Source organism: Drosophila virilis, unplaced genomic scaffold, assembly GCF_030788295.1.
Source record: "Drosophila virilis strain 15010-1051.87 unplaced genomic scaffold, Dvir_AGI_RSII-ME tig00002232, whole genome shotgun sequence".
In the NCBI taxonomy this organism is placed as follows: Eukaryota; Metazoa; Arthropoda; class Insecta; order Diptera; family Drosophilidae; genus Drosophila; species Drosophila virilis.
In genome coordinates, this window is record NW_027212897.1 from 79,502 (window position 1) to 87,278 (window position 7,777).

General features: G+C 41.1%; 1 pseudogene; it reads left to right on the top strand.

Annotated features, from left to right (window-relative positions):
* Positions 1–2,148: 2,148 nt before the first annotated feature.
* LOC116650172 (large subunit ribosomal RNA) lies at positions 2,149–4,900 on the top strand (annotated as a pseudogene).
* The last annotated feature ends 2,877 nt before the right edge of the window (positions 4,901–7,777 follow it).

The following is a 7,777-nucleotide window of genomic DNA, read 5'->3' on the forward strand; positions in this document are numbered from 1 at the left end:
TACGGGTAGTACAACTTACAATTGTAGTTAGTACTATACCTTTATGTATGTAAGCGTATTACCGGTGGAGTTCTTATATTTAATTAAATACTTGTATTTTATTTATATATTCCTCCTATTTAAAAACCTGCATTAGTGCTCTTCATCGAGTGTTATTGTGGGCCGGTACAATTACTTTGAACAAATTAGAGTGCTTAAAGCAGGCTTCAAATGCCTGAATATTCTGTGCATGGGATAATGAAATAAGACCTCTGTTCTGCTTTCATTGGTTTTCAGATCAAGAGGTAATGATTAATAGAAGCAGTTTGGGGGCATTAGTATTACGACGCGAGAGGTGAAATTCTTGGACCGTCGTAAGACTTGCTTAAGCGAAAGCATTTGCCAAAGATGTTTTCATTAATCAAGAACGAAAGTTAGAGGTTCGAAGGCGATCAGATACCGCCCTAGTTCTAACCATAAACGATGCCAGCTAGCAATTGGGTGTAGCTACTTTTATGGCTCTCTCAGTCGCTTCCCGGGAAACCAAAGCTTTTGGGCTCCGGGGGAAGTATGGTTGCAAAGCTGAAACTTAAAGGAAACCAGGAGTGGAGCCTGCGGCTTAATTTGACTCTTTCTCGAATTTGGCTCTTTCTCGAATCTATGGGTGGTGGTGCATGGCCGTTCTTAGTTCGTGGAGTGATTTGTCTGGTTAATTCCGATACGAACGAGACTCAAATATATTAAATAGATATCTTCAGGATTATGGTGTTGAAGCTTATATAGCCTTCATTCATAGTAGCAGTAAAATGTTTATTGTGTTTGAATGTGTTTATATAAGTGGACCCGTACCTGTTGGTTTGTCCCATTATAAGGACACTAGCTTCTTAAATGGACAAATTGCGTCTAGCAATAATGAGATTGAGCAATAACAGGTCTGTGATGCCCTTATGCCCGAGAGGTCCGGGTAAACCGCTGAACCACTTTCATGCTTGGGATTGTGAACTGAAACTGTTCACATGAACTTGGAATTCCCAGTAAGTGTGAGTCATTAACTCGCATTGATTACGTCCCTGGCCTTTGTACACACCGCCCGTCGCTACTACCGATTGAATTATTTAGTGAGGTCTCCGGACGTGATCAATTATATATATAGAAATATATAAAATTTTTCTGAATATAAATGAATAATCATTTAAAAACATATACACATACTTATTCCCAATTAATATATATTTATATAATATATGTCATTTTCAATTTGGGATTTGTCTGTGTTTATGCGTTTTAATGATGAAAAACTTGCGTGTATATGTACCATAATATACATGCGTTGCACAGATGTATTGTTCATTATTATATGCGCATACATTATATAAACGCAACAACCTAAATTTTATGTGTTGTATCTGTTTTCAGGTTAATGCTTTGCATATTTCTATAAAAATATTTAATTCTTGTATCTATATAAAAATTTTATTCATACCATATTTTTAAAGTATATGTAAAACTAAGACATTTCGCAACACAATTTAGGTATAAACAATTTTATTGAAGGAATTGATATATGCCAGTAAAATGGTGTATTTTTAATTTCTTTCAATAAAAACATTTGTGACGTAATGAAATAAACCAAAATAAATTATCACTCTAAGCTCATGGGTCGATGAAGAACGCAGCAAACTGTGCGTCATCGTGTGAACTGCAGGACACATGAACATCGACATTTTGAACGCATATCGCAGTCCATGCTGTTTTGTACTTTAATTAATTTTATAGTGCTGCTTGGACTACATATGGTTGAGGGTTGTAAGACTTTGCTAACTAAGTTGTTTAAAATTTTTCGAAGTTTTAAGCATATGGTATATTATTGGATAGATTATGTGTGTCCCTGATATGCATAAATTATTCATAATATTAATATATATATGGATGTACTACTCATTGTATATTTTGTATGAGAAAACTGAAGAATTATATTTTATTTTTTCAAATCAAATAATACTGAGGAATGTCTAGCATAAAAGAAAAATATATTGTTCCTTAATCTAGAATTGCCTCTTATTAATGATGTGTGATAAAAGAATTGTTGTAAAATTTATGGAACTTCAGAACAAAAGTATTATCCATTATATTGAACAATAAATAATGTTCAATTAACATTGTTTTATACAACCTCAACTCATATGGGACTACCCCCTGAATTTAAGCATATTAATTAGGGGAGGAAAAGAAACTAACAAGGATTTTCTTAGTAGCGGCGAGCGAAAAGAAATCAGTTCAGCACTAAGTCACTTTGTCTATATGGCAAATGTGAGATGCAGTGTACGGAACATCAACATTCTAGTATGAGAAGTTAACGATTTAAATCCTTCTTAAATGAGGCCATTTACCCATAGAGGGTGCCAGGCCCGTATAACGTTAATGATTACTAGATGGTGTTTCCAAAGAGTCGTGTTGCTTGATAGTGCAGCACTAAGTGGGTGGTAAACTCCATCTAAAACTAAATATAACCATGAGACCGATAGTAAACAAGTACCGTGAGGGAAAGTTGAAAAGAACTCTGAATAGAGAGTTAAATAGTACGTGAAACTGCTTAGAGGTTAAGCCCGATGAACCTGAATATCCGTTATGGAAAATTCATCATTAGAATTGTAATATTTTAACAATATTATAATAATAGTGCGCATTTTTTCCATATAAGGACATTGTAATCTATTAGCATAAATATTTATCATAAAATTATGTCTGATTGCTTATTTGAATTATATGCTTGGCATTTTAACATAAAATAAAAGATATAAATTTGATAAAGTGCTGATAGATTCATATGATTACAGTGCGTTAATTTTTCGGAATTATATAATGGCATAATTATCATTGATATTTGTGTTTATTATATGCATTTGTATGATTAACAATGCGAAAGATTCAGGATACCTTCGGGACCCGTCTTGAAACACGGACCAAGGAGCCTAACATATGTGCAAGTTATTGGGATATAAACCTAATAGCGTAATTAACTTGACTATTAATGGAATTAGTTTTTTAACTATTTATAGTTAATTAACGCAATCCCGGGGCGCTCTATATAGTTATGTATAAAAATATTTACATTATTTATGCCTCTAACTGGAACGTACCTTGAGCATATATGCTGTGACCCGAAAGATGGTGAACTATACTTGATCAGGTTGAAGTCAGGGGAAACCCTGATGGAAGACCGAAACAGTTCTGACGTGCAAATCGATTGTCAGAATTGAGTATAGGGGCGAAAGACCAATTGAACCATCTAGTAGCTGGTTCCTTCCGAAGTTTCCCTCAGGATAGCTGGTGCATTTAACTGTTGTATAAAATAATCTTATCTGGTAAAGCGAATGATTAGAGGCCTTAGGGTCGAAACGATCTTAACCTATTCTCAAACTTTAAATGGGTAAGAACCTTAACTTTCTTGATATGAAGTTTAAGGTTATGATATAATGTGCCCAGTGGGCCACTTTTGGTAAGCAGAACTGGCGCTGTGGGATGAACCAAACGTAATGTTACGGTGCCCAAATTAACAACTCATACAGAAACCATGAAAGGCGTTGGTTGCTTAAAACAGCAGGACAATGATCATGGAAGTCAAAATCCGCTAAGGAGTGTGTAACAACTCACCTGCTGAAGCAACTAGCCCTTAAAATGGATGGCGCTTAAGTTGTATACCTATACATTACCGCTAAAGTAGATGGTTTATATTACTTGTAATACAAATTTGGAAACTTTAGTGAGTAGGAAGGTACAATGGTGTGCATAGAAGTGTTTGGCGTAAGCCTGCATGGAGCCGCTATTGGTACAGATCTTGGTGGTAGTAGCAAATAATCGAATGAGAACTTGGAGGACTGAAGTGGAGAAGGGTTTCGTGTGAACAGTGGTTGATCACGAGTTAGTCGGTTCTAAGTTCAAGGCGAAAGCCGAAAATTTTCAAGTAAAGAAAAATCTAAATATATTTGTCATCTAACCGATTTTTATACACTTGAATAATTTTGAACGAAAGGGAATACGGTTCCAATTCCGTAACCTGTTGAGTATCCGTTTGTTATTAAATATGGGCCTCGTGCTCATCCTGGCAACAGGAACGACCATAAAGAAGCCGTCGAGAGGTATCGGAAGAGTTTTCTTTTCTGTTTTATAGCCGTACTAGCATGGAAGTCTTTCGCAGAGAGATATGGTAGATGGGCTAGAAGAGCATGACATATACTGTTGTGTCGATATTTTCTCCTCGGACCTTGAAAATTTATGGTGGGGACACGCAAACTTCTCAACAGGCCGTACCAATATCCGCAGCTGGTCTCCAAGGTGAAGAGTCTCTAGTCGATAGAATAATGTAGGTAAGGGAAGTCGGCAAATTAGATCCGTAACTTCGGGATAAGGATTGGCTCTGAAGATTGAGATAGTCGGGCTTGATTGGGAAACAATAACATGGTTTATGTGCTCGTTCTGGGTAAATAAAGTTTCTATCATTTATGGTAGTTTCTTGTTCCCCGGATAGTTTAGTTACGTAGCCAATTGTGGAACTTTCTTGCTAAAATTTTTAAGAATACTAGTTGGGCTACCAATTAGTTCTTTTAAATTATAACGATTATCAATTAACAATCAATTTAGAACTGGCACGGACTTGGGGAATCCGACTGTCTAATTAAAACAAAGCATTGTGATGGCCCTAGCGGGTGTTGACACAATGTGATTTCTACTCAGTGCTCTGAATGTTAAAGTGAAGAAATTCAAGTAAGCGCGGGTCAACGGCGGGAGTAACTATGACTCTCTTAAGGTAGCCAAATGCCTCGTCATCTAATTAGTGACGCGCTTGAATGGATTAACGAGATTCCTACTGTCCCTATCTACTTCATCCTTGTTCTTGATGCGAATGCATCATCCCCCATGTGGTTCAGCAAGGTATCCAGACATTCGTCTGGGTATTCGAACCACACACGGGGTGAGATGCTAGCCGAGTGGGCCGTGTCCCAGGATGTTCGGGTCGTTAACGAACCCAGTGAGTGGTATACGTTTGCGGGTCCGGTGGGTCAGAGTGACATTGATGTTACTCTAGTGAATGCGGTGGCAATGAGTATGTATGCTTTTCATTGGTGTGTACTAGGTGGGCTTGGTGTGAGTGACCACAATCCGATTGAGATTGTTGTCACACACACTATTACGAGGAACGAAAGTGTTGGGGGTAATCGCTGGCGCACTTGTAGTGTGAATTGGTCCCTTCATGGGCTCATTGTGCAGGAGGTGGCAAAGCAAGTTCCGCTTAATGCATTTAATGATTTGAATGTGGATGAGCAGGTCGTATGTGTGAATGGGTGGATAACTGGTGCGAAAGATCCCATGTTTGAGAGGTACCGTAAGGTCAACCTAAAGCATGTGAAGTGGTGGACGAATCAGTTAAGCACCAAGCGGCGGATGGTCCGGTCTCTGCGGAAGCGATTCCAAAGGGCCAGAGCTACCAATGCGGATGGTGCAGCCCAACTCAGGATTGAATATAGTCGGTGTATGAATGAGTACAAGCAAATGCTTGTAAAGGTGAAAGAAGATGAATGGCGCTCTTTCCTGGAGCGTAATAAGGATGACCCCTGGGGTCGTGTTTATAAAATAGTTCGAGGTAGAGGCAGGGAAACGGATGTAAGTAGCCTCCGTGTTGGTAACGTTCAGTTAACGGCATGGAGGGATTGCATGAATGTCTTGTTGAATGAATTCTTCCCCAGAGCGGATCATCAGGACTCACCACCTAGTGTGGTTAGGCCTGTTGATCCGCTTCTGGATAGTGAGTTGGAGGTGGCTTTCTCGAGGTTAAAGTCGAGGAAGTCACCTGGTATGGATGGATTCACTGGAGAAATGTGTAAAAGTGTCTGGAAGTCAATTCCAGAGTATATGAATGCGATGTATGCGAAGTGTCTGAATGAGGGTTATTTCCCCAGTGAATGGAAGTGTGCGAGAGTGATAGTGCTCCTGAAGTCGCCTGACAGGATCAGGAGCAATCCTAGATCTTTTCGGGGCATCAGTCTTCTTCCGGTTCTTGGAAAAGTTCTGGAAAGGTTTATGGTAGAAAGGCTTCAGGAGAGAATGAATGACCAAATGTCTGACAGGCAATTTGGTTTTAGGCAGGGCAGATGTGTTGAGGATGCTTGGAGGTATGTTAGTGACTCTGTTGAGGCTAGCAGCTCCACGTATGTCTTGGGCATCTTTGTTGATTTTAAAGGTGCTTTCGACTACCTGAGTTGGGCGAGTGTTTTGAGAAGGTTGGATGAATGCGGCTGCCGAGAATTAGCTCTCTGGAAGAGCTATTTCTCTGGCAGACGTGCGTGTGCTGTAGGGCGGTGTGAATGTGTGAGCGTAAATGTGGTTCGTGGCTGTCCGCAGGGATCTATCTGTGGCCCATTCATTTGGAACCTCATGATGGACCCCTTGCTGGTGCAGCTTGAGCAGATGTGTAAATGTTGTGCGTATGCGGACGATCTGCTCATCTTGATTGAGGGTCGGTCGCGTCTTGAGATCGAGACGAATGCGGGTATGTGCTTGCGCACTGTGTATGAGTGGGGTGAAAGTGTTGGGGTCAGTCTTGCAATGGACAAGACAGTGTCAATGCTGCTCAAGGGCAGATTGGCAGCTAGTCGGCCACCCATTGTCAGACTGAATGGAGTGAATGTGAGGTATGCGTCTGAGGTAAAATACTTCGGCATAACCTTCGGCGAGAGGATGTGTTTCACTCCTCATATCGCTGGTCTCAAGGGCCGGCTACTTGGTTTGGTGGGGCAAGTGCGTGGTATTTTGAGGTCTGACTGGGGCCTAAGCAGACGTGCTGTCCGCACCATCTATGAGGGTCTGTTTGTTGCATGTGCAGCATATGGATCGTTTGTATGGTGCAAGGCGGTCACGACTGTGGTCGGCAGAAAGAAAGTGCTGGCTTGCCAGAGAGTGCTTCTGTTGGGTTGTCTGCCTGTGTGCCGCACTGTCTCTACGGAGGCAATGCAGGTACTGTTAGGAGTAGCCCCTCTTGACTTGGAGATCAGGCATCGAGCCTTGATGTACAGGATCAAGAGGCGGCTGCCATTGCTGCAGAATGATTGGCTAGCGGGTAGGGATGTGGAGAGTTTAGGGCTTAGTGAATGCAAGAGATTGGTGAAAGAGTGTGTTTTGTCTGACTGGCAAATCAGATGGGACACTAGCGTGAATGGGCGTGTCACTCATCGGTTTATACGAGAGGTTACATTTGCCGGCAGCCGACCAGACTTTGGGTTCGGCCTGAGTCTTGGATTCCTGTTGACTGGTCACGGTTCCCTCAATGCATTCCTGCATTCGAGGAACCTTTATGACAGTCCAGAATGCCGTTGTGGCTCGGCTTGTGAGACATGGGAGCATGTTCTCTGTGAGTGCACAAGGTATGCAGATCTTCGAGATCTGAGGGGGATGGGTATAAGTGAGGCTAGTGGCGGGTTTGACGTAAGTCAATCACTCTCCACTAGTGATAGGGTTAGAAGAATGAGTGAGTTTGCTAGAGCTGCATTTTCCAGGCGACGTTTGCAATTGCAGGAAGGAATTGTATGAATGATGATGGATGGTAGATGTGAGAATGTGGGGGTACGAATGTGGGGGTGTTTCTGAATGGTAATTTTTGTTGAACATTGTGTTGTGATGGGGCTACAAACCCTTAACTGTTTTGGAGTTTAAATTGGAAGTGCCCTTCTGGTACGAGGCCTGACCGGAGGCTTTTAATCTGGTACCACGGGTAACCAGGAGCCCACGGAACTTGTTCCGTCCT